Source organism: Bidens hawaiensis, unplaced genomic scaffold (genome assembly GCF_021521415.1).
Source record: "Bidens hawaiensis isolate Kalapana, Puna unplaced genomic scaffold, B.hawaiensis_p1.1 tig00034688_1, whole genome shotgun sequence".
Taxonomy (NCBI): Eukaryota; Viridiplantae; Streptophyta; class Magnoliopsida; order Asterales; family Asteraceae; genus Bidens; species Bidens hawaiensis.
The window spans coordinates 46,832-60,375 of NW_027496020.1; the positions used below are offsets into that span (position 1 = coordinate 46,832).

The 13,544-nt window shown below is 40.8% G+C and overlaps 1 pseudogene; it reads right to left on the bottom strand.

Moving 5' to 3' along the window:
* Window positions 1-51: 51 nt before the first annotated feature.
* Window positions 52-7,019, bottom strand: LOC143586525 (myosin-6-like; annotated as a pseudogene).
* Window positions 7,020-13,544: the final 6,525 nt, after the last annotated feature.

The following is a 13,544-nucleotide window of genomic DNA, read 5'->3' on the forward strand; positions in this document are numbered from 1 at the left end:
TAGCTGAACCTATAAATATATTAAAAAAACAAAAAAACAAAAGTGTTGGGCCTACTCCACTAAAAAATGGAAAGCTGGATTTTCAAGCAGTGGACCTTTTGGTTTTACATCTGCAAAATCCTTCTCATTGAAACACTGAGTAATCTCATCTGTCGAGAAAGGAACACTGCAAACATAATAATAATAATATTAATATTAATAATAATCACCTTGTGCTTGTTTTCTATTCTTACAAAAATAACTATGTATGTTTATCATATACATACCTACAGTTACCAACCAGCAAATAAGAGCTTTTCTCATTATCAGCAAAGACTTTGAGCTTGGAAATAACCTGTTTGTTTCAAACTGAGATTATTGGTGGAACTTTGAATCAAACTAAAAGCAACTAACTATGCTTATTAGTTTCTTACTTCTGGGGTTACACTTCCTGTACCGTGATCATCCGTGTAGAGCGTGCAGAGTCTGTAATGCTGATGAACACCTAGAACCTAATCAAAACAGAAATACGTTAATGTTAAGTTTACTTTATTATTTTACCGGATTCTCCAAATTGCATGCAGAGAGACTTACAGGACATAGCTTGGTTGTGAGTTCATCATAGCCAATTTTAGGTTTCTGCTGTATAACCTGCACAAAACGCAAAGACGTTAGGTCAAACTCACAGCGTTAAATAAACACTTGGCTTTAGAAGCATACCAGAAATCCAACTGCTTGCCTCGTGTGTTGAAGTTCATCTAGCGATTAGCCTACATACTGATTTAATTAAATGGTTAGACCTACCAACACCAATTAATTAATATTATTTGAGGTTATTGATTACCTACCTCACTTGAGGTCCGACCGCACCAATGCTCTAGCTCAACTAACCCTGCTTGCACATATTCCCCGTTTCTGTACGTGCAACATTCTTGGTACAAAAGAAAGCTGTGTGTATAAACGAGAGAAAATATGAATGAATGGGACATGCAACATAAAAGAAGGCTGCCTGCATGCATACCTGTTAAAAATCTGTGCATTGATGTTCGAGAAGGCTTCAATGATTATCTTTTGAATTAGAAGTGATGGTACCTGAAGTAAGTAAGTAATTAATTAGGTCGGTCAGCGTATGAATGGACAGACCGACATGTTACTTTTGCATAATAACATAATGCATACATAGTTTTCCTTCAATGTAGCGAGCGTGCCATTTAGGCATTCAATGACAATTCCCCAGTGCGTAGGTGGAGGCGGGTGATCTCGTGATGTTCTAGCTGCCTGAACCGTTGGGATAATATAAATTAGTGCCTTGTTTTGCCTGTTATTAGGACTAGACTTCATAAGAAAGCTATTATCTCGTTTAGATTAATTTAAGACGCTATTTGGTTGCACACACTATTATTTATTATTTGATAAAAGGATGTTTAAAGCAAGCAACCCATATCTCGTTTAGATTAAGATGCTCTTTGTGATTGATCTAAAATAACAAGGAATGTACAGGCTTTTGAAGTCGCATAAACACACCTGAATACAATAAGAGAGAAGTGATGATACGTCCTTCTTAAGATTGTGACGGAGAATTGCAAAGATTTTTTCAACGTAAGCCGTTAATTGTTGCTCAAAAAGCAAAGCTGGGTACTTGCCCTCCACATGTTGTACTAAGTCCTTAGATGATTTACTAAATCCCTGCAATTCAAATCATGATATTTTATATATATATATATATATATATATATATATATATATATAAAACATGCATGAAATGAAATAAAGTAACCATATTTACCTGTGTCATCCTTCCAAATAATGACGGTTTTGGTGATTTATGACCTGCTGCGGTTAAACTCTTCTGAATCAAAAATAGCAATGTGGATGTGGTAGAGAGCCAATAAGCCATATGCTTATTATCATTCTCTTTCTGGAAAACATTGTCTGAATGTTACGTGTCCGTATACACACAAATATATGTATATAACACTTGTTTGGATATAATTAACATACCTCTATTGAAGAACTGATCACCTGAATAAGACGATCAAATACACTCGTTTTTTCAGCTTCAAAATATTTCCATTGTAAAAGGCTTTTGTATATAATATATGTAGCAACCGGTTTTCCTTTACTGAACCCAAGATCATGTTTAATAGCTACCAGAAGGGCGTCAGCATTCTCCTGTAGCATCACATCACATATAAATTGAAAAAAAAATCATATCATCATCATCATAATTATTAGTATAAGTTGATGTTTACATTCTGCTTATCGGTGCCAGAAAGCTTCATGCTGCCATCTAATGTCTTTACATCTGGACTTCCAAGCTGCCCATTTTGTTGATCCTGAAATTGAATATTACATATTTTCTTTCAAATTAAGTCACAAGTATATATATATGTAATGTGGCATGTTAACTAACCTAAGTTGGCGTGTGACTAGGATGCATCATCACTTGCTGGCGCAGAAACTGTTCCTCAGATTCAATATCAGCAAGTTTTTCTTGAAGGCTACATAACCAAGGAACAAAATTACTAGTTTACCCTTGAATATCATGGTAAGTAAAAAAATATAATAAAATAAAAAAGTCAATCTAACATTGGTGTAACCTTTGCATTGAGGTCTTCAACTCAATTACCATTGACTCTGCATCCCTAGCCTGCTGTGACCGCTCTTCACACAGTTTTTGTGCCTCGTCGAATTTCCACTGAAGCGAGTTAACTGCATACTGCAAGTGTTCCAAAAAGGAATGATTTGATCACTCATGAAATAACATTGATGTTTATTTCAACTACCTTGAGTTTGACATTTTCAGCTGTAAGTTTATCGATTGTCTCGTTTCCGGTAACAGGTATCTCTTCAGGTTTAGGAAGTTGACCAGTTGGTATGTCCTTTGCCCCTTCTTCCTCTACTGAATATTCTGTAATTTCTTTCAAAAATGTCCGTAATTTTGCAATTTCCTTGTCTTTAGCTTCCAATTGGCTGGTCAAGTCTTTTATTTGTTCTTCCAGTTTGCCTGTTGACTTTGCAGCCTGCATTATAAAATTGGATATGGTCGGCATTATAATATATTAAGCCGAGTAAAAGATTATTATGTTCAAGATATAGTCACCAATCTAAGATTTGTTAGTTTCCCGTGTGCTAAATCCCTTCTGCAAACAGTCTGAGTGAGTATTGCTGCTTCCCTTGCCTTTAAAAAATAATTCCGTGTCAAATCATGTCGGCATTGAGTCTACAAGAAGAAATATCAGTTTTAAAAATAATAATAATAATAATAATAATAATAATAATAATAATAATAATAATAATAATAATAATAATAATAATAATTGGCACTTGTAAAAGAGAGCCACACATACTTGCAAAGCAACTGCAGCATCATTTTGCATTTGTTGAAGATGCAAATTAGATGCAGCCATCCCACGAATATTGGCCTGGAGTCTAATTACCGAACAATATAAGGCCCTGTAACCTTTCATCACTATATACATGCGTGCACATTTTTGGATAAACAGACATGCCACTTCTCTCCTTCGGCGCTCATACCAACTACGCGCCACTTGTCCTGCATCCATAGGTTTTAATTTCCTGTAACTATTATAAAGGATACAATATATATACATATATACCTCTGATAATAGTTTGTATTGGTATTGCTGAAGTGCGTAACAAGACGTATTTCTTCTTAGCAGCATATGAGAGATATTTTGCTTGAATTTTGGTTGCTGATTTCCCTAAAATCTCAGCTCTGCAAGCATCTAGTTCTGCCATTTGACCGGCTCGCAAAAAATTTTTGTTTTACCAATCTGTAACAGTTAATTTTATTAGTTAACTTGTCCTAATCAGGGTTTATTATTATTATTATTATTATTATTATTATTATTATTATTATTATTATTATTATTATTATTATTATGTATATTTTGGTGGTGTTGAAAAAGTACCTGATAACCTTTAAGGTTTGCTTTCTCTAATAGAATCACTGAACACTTGATTTCATCATCACTACAGTTGAAAATGAGAATGAAACTGAAAATCAACATATATTATATTATCAACTACTTTACAGTTAACACAATTACCATTTCTTGACAGCGTCAGGAGCAAGGATTTTGAACCGCTCTATAAAATCACGGAACGGTTTACGGGTAGGAAAACCAGCACAACTGATTCTGATTGCCTCCATAACTCCCTGAAAATAATATGAATTAATATTATTTGAAAACTATCTTCATAATGAAATTATTCAACGTACCCCACACCGAAGTTGTTGCAATATATTTTGATTCTCAAATATATCAGGTTTCAGAAGATTGTTAGGTTTGACACAACGGACATAATGCGGTTCTGTATGACTGAGTGTCTCAAGCAAAGATTGCAGTTGTTGCTGCGAAGACGACATGCATGAGTCACAGCTGGCATTGGGTGGATTAGAACAACAAATTATAAAAAAAGAAAACAATTAAACCTTGAATTTAGAACCTATTGATGAAAACTTTGATGATTTAGTTTCTTCAGCCACGGGTGGGAATAGGTTCGATACAAATGAGCATTTTGAAGCGTTTAAGAGTGCTTGATGCTCTGCAACAACATAGTCCTTGTTCTTGTCCAAAAAAAACTCGCTTTGATAAGTCACCTGAAATCATTTAGTGTACGTAGGTTTATCAACTTGCAATGAACATATGTAGAATTTAAGAAATTAGAACTGCATGCATCACCGGCATAGTGACAAATAGTGAAATCTGTTTTCGCCAGCTTCGGTTTATTAAACCGTTTATGATTAGTGAATGTTTGGTAGAGCTTTTCTGCAAATGTTTCATGTGTAGATCTTGGAAACATGCTGCATAATATTCAAATTTCATCATTATTTTCTTCAGAGTAGAGGCAAAGACATATATGTGCACAGAATTATAACTAATATTAAATACTTTCTGCAAAAAAAAAAAAAAAAAAATCCCAAACATTGATACATTGATTATATAAGAAAAAGAGACGAAAGTAGTTATTTTTCACATACCAAGCCTCATCCAAAAGAGCAAGGATCCCCCCAGGTTTCTGAAGTAAAAAAAACCGTGTAAAAATTTGAAGCACGATAAACGAAAGCAAAATACAGAAAATAAATATTAGAGACCTTTTCAATGAGATCTAAAATATCTTGATTATCTTCAAACTCTATGTAACTCCAGTCTATTTCCTCCTTAGTATACTCTTCTTGCTCCATCTTAAAAACATGCTGGCAAAGATATTATAATATAAGCATTTATTGTTTGATCAAATAATTACATCTGTACTGATGGATAAAATTTCACAGACCTGATTAAAATGTTGCTGCAGTTTCTCCTTAGTAAGATTAATGCAAAACTGCTCGAAACTGCAACGGGCCGATTTGAATAATTTATGTTAAACAAGAATAATAGGCAACAACAATGAAATAACCCTAGTCTAAATGATGAAACCAAAGGCGTACCAGTTAAGCACCTGTTTGTCTTAAAACTTTCAAATCCATAAATATCCAGAACCCCAATGAAGAATTTTGAGTCGGCATCTTGACCGATGGTTTTATTAATTTTGCTCACAAGCCTGGATCAGTCGTTGAACAGTGATTCAGAAACACATGAATTTAATAACACAGAATATATATTAATATTAATAACCTACCAGTCAAATATTTGTAAATAAACTATTTTAGCAAATGCATCTCTACAGATAGCTGCAGCAGCTGGATCAAGGCACTTTTTGATGCTTTCGCCACGAGTTACAATCACACGTGTGCAAAAAGAATCTTCAAGAGCGGTCTTATCGCACCTAAAGTAACATAAGTAGTTGCATCAACCAGCTGCTGATTCATAAAACATGCTATTTATTATGAATAAATAAATAATTAATTACATGAAAAGCTCAGCTGCAGTCTCTAGATGAAATCGAGATTGATCGTCTTTGGGTTGAGAGGAATCTGGTTCACTCCCTTTAGTGAATTCAATGTTACCTAAGTGAAGAATCGCAGCAACAACACGAAATATAGCGTCCTGTTCATCAGAGCTGATTCCAACAACTTCCATAGCTTTCTTTGTAGCAAGATACTCCTGAGACTCGTCTACGCCGCTCAGTTCAAAAAAGTTTGATTGATTAAGGTAATGAAACTTTCTTGGATTTCTAACTTTGTACTTTTCAGACTCCTCAGGTGGTGCAGCACATAGCATGTAAAAACAATGATAATTTCTCTCAGGGTCAGAAACTTGACAGACGCGTGATCTTTCAAGCAAATAAGTTCTTATAGCAGCACCAGAGATTCTTCCTTTTTCATTAAATTGGATCTCGACAAACTTACCAAAACGACTGTCACAAAGCCACATTTTTTATATATATTTCTTTAAAAAAGAGTTAATCAACTTAAAAGAAGAATCATTAATTATATATTCTCTGGTACCTTGAATTATTGTTTCTGACAGTCTTTGCATTGCCAAATGCTTCAAGAACCGGATTAGACTGCCAAATAGAAATGAATTTGTAAAATAAAAACAAATCACTAGTCAATAGTAAGTAACCAAGTTTCATCAATATATAGTATATATACTTCTAGAACTTGCTGTTCGACACTTCGTTTGCCCTCAGATGAAGGGCCACCGCCCATATACGCAAGATACTGCATAAGATTCTTTGTGCTTTCCGTTTTACCAGCACCACTTTCTCCACTAACAAGAATGGATTGACTTATTTCTTCATTGACCATCTGCTTGTAAGCAGCGTGTGCGATAGCATAAGGATGTGGACTGAATTCCCCAAGGGCTGCGCCTTTGTATTTTGCCATGACTTCAGTAGAATAGTAATGAGGCAATCTTTTGAAAGGGTTGACAGCGATTAAAATATTACCGGTGTATGTCTGCAATGCAAGTAATGATGAATGAGTTTCCGGTGTATGTATTAAAAGGCATGTGTATGTATATATATATACTTACGTATATTTCATCTTGATCATATCTACATTTTAAATTTTGTAAAACCCCAGGCTCATGAAGATAAGCCAACTTGGTCATATCATCAACTCCAAGTTCAGGGAACTCGGGATCTTTAGCATGCACACTCGATGCGTTTATAACTACCTGTCAACAAATGATTATGAGATGATATATTCTTATAATAATAATAATAATAATAATAATAAAGGATGAATTACTTGTTTTCCTGTTGATAATAGAACAGTGAGTTGTTGATCGTTGATCTCGGATACTTCACCATCAATCCAAAGGACCTCGGGATCTTCAAGCCAAACTTGAGATCCAACGACTTTGGAGACACCAGCCTAATCAAAATGAATCAATTTATATATTACACTTAATAATTAGCTAGCTAGCTAGGAGCTAGGTTATTTAATTATGATTATTGATCATATATATATATATATGGAAACAACATACATATATAATATAAATGATTGATTGATTTATATATGCATGCATGCAAGTGGTGATGAGTTGATTGAATTAAAAGCAAGCTATCTTACCATGGTATGAAAACCCTAAACAAAAAGCCACCCCGGCCTAATTCACAATTTGTATCATGGCTGTCAAATCAATTCCAATTCCAATTCCAATTCCAATTCCAATTCCAATCCAGTATTATTTATTCATCGATCTCATAGGTAGCATTTGCATTTGCAATTGTTTGTTTGTTTGTTTTCAGCGTCAAAGGAGATCGATCCAAGGAAGAATAACGCACAAACCAAACGTTAATTCGTTTGTCCTTTTTTCTATTGTACCCCCTCAATTCATCATTCTAATTAAATCATATGCAACCAAAACAAAAACCCGAAGGTTTATGAAGAGGTAGGCCCAGCAGAGCCCAGTTGGACCCGCAAGACTCACCTCAAATAGGGACGTCTGCGCAGTTGAACCCGCAAGACTCACCTTCAACAGGGACGTATGCGCAAAGGCTAAACTCGCAAGACTCACCTTGAAGAGAGACGTCTGCGCAGAAACCAACTGGATCCGCAGGACCCACCATGCTCAGAGACGTGACGTCCTTACGCGCAGTACGCAAGCTGTTCCCGCAGGAAAAGCCTCCCAATGGTCGACGTACTCCGCCTGTTCCCGCAGCAACGGATACTAGCCATCAGGAAAGGCTACCCGCGCAGCAAGGCTACACGCACAAGGCACTTAACTCTTAAATAATTCAGTAATGTCACCTGAAGAAGGAGTGAGCAAGCCGGGAATACTCCCGCACAAAGCTGGGAAAACTCCCGCCCAAATGGGCCAGTCCGTACGATACTGGAGGATCTTTTGTACTGTACCTGACGAGGTATGGACAAAAGATCTGACCAAAGATACGACAGCTCACTGACAACAGTTTGACGAGCAGCACGCTCTTGTACTGTATGTCACTATCAGCCGCTGCCTACTCACCAACCTGTCGGAGGACGTGCATAGCCTGCAGTTGGTGGAACAGGAATAGTACACAGCCGGCCTGGTCACTATCAGTCGCTGCCTACCCACCAACCACCAGCATGGCATGTGCGTAGCCCACAATTGGCAGAACAGGAATACTATTCAACCGGCTGTACCTTCTTGGAAACCTACCTTCGGCTATAAATACTCCAACACCTTGGAACGGTATTATCATCTTATCTCATACCATCATATCTGCTCTAGCAATCTCTTAATATACACTTATATTCAAGAGCAATCTAGTCTGATTCTCACGCCAGAGGGTGATCACAAGGAGGTACCCCCCCTTCTCAGTGACGAGCTCACGGTGTCTGTTTTGCAGGTCATCAGAAGAACCATCTTTGCCGGACCTAACCCCTCATGGGAAACATCTATTTTACCCCCAGATTATCCGTAATCTGCCCGGGGTCAATTAGTGTTTCTTCATTGGCGCCATCCGTGGGTAAAAGCTAGAACTAATTCTCTAAGTTTTTTCAAAACCTCCGAAAAGATGGTTAACGTTACTCCGGTCCCCAGGCCAGGGAGTAACCAAGAAACCCCGGTAACCACAACCCCAGCTACTGGGGGGAACACCGGCGAATACACACATTTTACGAACGCTACCCCGGTTACCCAAGCCGGGGCAAGTGCAGTAAATTTTACGAACACTACCCCGGTTACCCGAGCCGGGGCAAGTGCAGTAAACAATCCTCCCCTGGGATTCATTGATACCCAGGTGGAAAGACAACAGACGAGGCCCCCCCGCCAAACACTTGAACAAGTTAAAGTATGGGCGGAAAAACGTCAAAGGGAATTCCAAGCTGAGTTGGATGAACGCTTACGTTCACTCCAACAGGCTGACGAATTCGGAAGCACTCAACAGCTCAACATGAGCAATGAGTGCGAGTACTTGGACGATGATTCGGAGGAATCCGACACCGATGCAAACCCTCGCCATAGGGCGAAAGGGAAGCGTAAGGAAACGGACTTCCAACCGAGAAGGAATTTTGGAGAAACTTTCAAACCAAAAAACGCGGGTAGAAACCCACGTGACTTCTCCAAAGCTTTTAGACCAACTGTTGCAAATGCGGGAACGTCCAAGTTTGCAAGGGACATTGCGGAAGCAATCGCCCCGAAGAGTGCCAAGCAGATGCCCAACATCGGCACTTATGATGGTATATCCGACCCAGACGATCATTTGAACAGATTCATAGCGGGGGCAACCGTCAGCAACTGGACGGAACCCACGTGGTGTTATATGTTCTAGATGACGCTGGTTGGAGCAGCCAGAGCGTGGTTCGACCGTTTACCGGACCACCACATCTACGATTGGACAGACTTCCAACAGAAGTTCAGCCAACACTTCAGTCAACAAAGGAAGTACACTGAAGAACAATGGACAATCCTCAACTGCATCCGAGAGGAAGATGAGTCTTTACTAGACTTCATCACGCGCTTCAATTCAAAGAAGCTAAGTCTGGGCAGTATTAGCGAAGATCTTGTTCGCGCTGCTTTCATCCAGGGCGCGAAGGACCCAGAGCTCATCCGCACCTTAACAGGTAAAGATGGCATGCCATCCACATGGGATGCCATCATGACAGCAGCTAAATGCTTTGCGGAAACGGAAAGGCAACTGGGTAGAGATCTTCCCCAGAGCACAAACCTCTACACCCAGAAAACAAGAGAAAACAATGTCCTTACCGCCCGACTAAACAAAAAGAGGAAGCTAGGCATTTGGGAGTCAAGGGTAAACTTTGACACCTCATCCGGCTCTCGCCCTCGGTTAGGCGGAAAGGATAACATGCGGTCGTCAAACCGGAACTCCAGATGGACGCCACTCACCAAAAGCGTCACCGAAATATTTGACACCGAGAGGCTCCCATGGCCAAAGGCTCCAATAATCCGAAAGCGTCACAACGCCGATCAGAGCAAATTCTGTGACTTCCACAGGACAAGAGGCCACAACACCGAAGAATGCTTAGACTTGAAGGACATTGTCGAAGCATTTGTCAGAGATGGGACGCTCGCACACCTCGTGGCGTAATGAACGCTGAGCAGGCAATGCGTGTAGAACCCCGGTTGGGGAATACAAGAAGGAAACTGCAGCTTCAATGTTGGAGACTACATACTGCGTAAACAACGAGATCCCGAACCAGGTGCATATCGGCTCGATGGCACTCCCATCCCAACAACATGGAAGGGAGCTCAATTACACAGTCTGCATGTAGATCAATTCCAAACTTGTAAAGAAAAGGCCCAGAGCCACTTCTAATGGAAATGATTCTCCTTATCACATTGACACTGATAATCTTACATTTATACTTATGAACTTTTCACACTGATATGCCGGTCTTCACCGCATACATAAGTGGGGAAGTAAGTCGTTGCGTGTGGAAGGCGGCAAAACCCGCATAAACACAAAAAACGGCAAACCTTCACGCAGGTCAGTCATAGGTGAAGTTCGGTCATCCCACTAAATGAAAGTGCCGGTCCTACCCGCACAATCATCATAGAGGAAACTGAACGTTAACCTTTTGACAACCACGCGTCGAACGGTTAACTTATCCAAAACACTGATATGCCGGTCTTCACCGCATAAATAAGTGTGAAGAAGTCGTTGCGTGTGGAAGGCGGCAAAACCCGCATAAACACAAAAAACGGCAAACCTTCACGCAGGTCAGTCATAGGTGAAATTCGGTTATCCCACTAAATGAAAGTGCCGGTCCTACCCGCACAATCATCATAGAGGAAACTGAACGTTAACCTATTGACAACCGCGCGTCGAACGGTTAACTTATCCAAAACGCTGATATGCCGGTATTCACCGCATAAATAAGTGTGAAAAGAAGTCGTTGCGTGTGGAAGGCGGCAAAACCCGCATAAACACAAAAAACGGCAAGAATTTCTAAGGAAAAGATGAGGAAAACCTTCACGCAGGTCAGTCATAGGTAAAGTTTGGTCATCCTACTAAATGCAAGTGACGGTCTTACCCGCACAATCATGATAGAGGAAACTGAACATTAACCTATTGACAACCGCGCATCGAAAGGTTAACTTATTCAGAACACTTAGAAAATCTCTTAAGGAAAAAATGAGGAAAACCTCCACGCAGGTCAGATATAGGTAAAGTTTAGCCATCCTACTAAGTGAAAGTGACGGTCTTACCCGCACAATCACGAAAGAGGAAGCAAAACTTTAACCTATTATCTGCCACGTTGAAAGGTTAACTTATCCAAAGTACTTAAGAAATTGCTAAGTTAAATTAAAGTATGCACAAGCGAATCATATATTGTTTATGCGGCAAAACAAGTGCCAAATTAAACTATAATATGCATGAACAAGTCGTATAACGTTTATAAAGCAAGAGTGACGGTCCTACCCGCACAAAAGATTTATATTCCATAAAAATTCAACTGTTACAAGAATGGCCGGGTATCTACCCGCCTACAAGAATATAAATCTATACAAAGACGTAAATCTATCCTAACAGTGGGAAAGGATTTAAAAGATCAAGCTTCAGGGCCACTCCCTCCAAACCCACTTGTACCCGCACCATCAGTTGGCTGTGGCGGTTCAAGGAAGGTCTTGAGAATGGTTAGCCCATCATCAGTAGCAGCAACTTCGTTCACCTTCTCCACCACCGGGTGCGGGAAGGCGGCATACTGGTTCACTGCTTGGTCATATACAGCTTCAGTATCCACATCATATAAAGGGAAGTTGGAAGGCGGGATGCCCTTCTCAATGAACCCTAGACCAAGCAGGAAGCCAGCTTTTTCCCCATCCTCATGAGAAGCGTTGAGGGCTGCGCTCATGGCATCGTCATATGATGTGTCCGTGAAGACCCAATGCACAACCTACAAAACAAAAATACAAGTATCAAAACATTTTCTAAGTACAAAGAAAAGCGTAAAGATATTATGAAGCTATGCATACCTGCGACAACGCTTCTCGTAGAAGCCATTCCTTGGTAACCAGAGCCTCCTGGAGGGCAGCTTGAGCTTCATTACGGGCGCGTTCGGCTTCGTTCTTTGTAAGGTTGGCAAGCAACACTTCCTTAGCAGCAGCCTCTTCAACGCCCTTTAGCTTACGCTCAGTATGGTCAAGCATACCCCTCTGGTCCAAGATTTCTTGAAGCTTCTTGGCGTCTTCCATAGCCAAAGCATTATGAGCCTGCTGAAGCCTCTCTAGTTTGGCTTTGAGCTCCTCATTTTCGGCGCGCAGAGGTTCAGCAACGGCTTCAGCCTTGGTGGCCCTCTCAGTCGCGTTTCGCGCAGTTTCCTTAGCCAACCGAAGCTGTTCGTTAACAGCTTGGGCAGCCTTGGAACGGGCCTCGAGCGGGGCCTGCACTTCAACCTCGAGGGCCTTGAAGGCCTTTTCCTTCTCCGCAGCAACTGCGGAAAGTCTCCTGTTCTCCTCCCGGATAGCCCGCGCCTAAGTTACTTCTTGGATACGCGCGGCCTTTAACTTGTCGTTTTCACGACAAAGCAGCTCGACGCGCGGCTGCATCCGGGCAAGGAGAATCCGAAGCTCATTAGTCAGCCTACCCTCCTGGTAGCTGGACATGGCTTCCCCCAACGCGCCACTTGGGGCCGCGTGACGCGCCCACTCGACGCAGTCTACAGGCGTCCGAAGGGTTGTTCCCCGGCGGATGTTCCACCGTGGAACAAACACCTCATTCGAATCCGACACTGCAAAAACAAAAAGCAGTTAGGAAAAGATGATAAAAAAAATATATAAAAAGGCCAAATTCACCCTACGCACCTGTAGGGTCGACAACAGGCCGGTAGCCGCCGAACCCATCACCTGAACCTAACGGATATCCATCCAAGAGGTCAGGCAGATGGGAAGGAGGCAGAGATTGGCTAGAAGCCCCAAACATACCTGCTGAACCGGCCGGGGGCGAAGTAGTCGCCGGTGCCGGAGGCACGGTTGAAGCCGCCGCGGTAAATACCACCGGTGGTGAACTCACTGGAGGTGAACTAACAACCGTGGCCGCCGCTGCGGAGGAACCCGCAGAAAAACTCACCGCCGGCTCAGTGAAGGACACAGTGAATATGGCACTGACAGCCGGCGGAGACGTCACAATTGGAACAGTTGCCTCAACCGGATGAGCAACTGAACCAATGCTGCAAACAGGCGCAGCAGCCTGGGTCA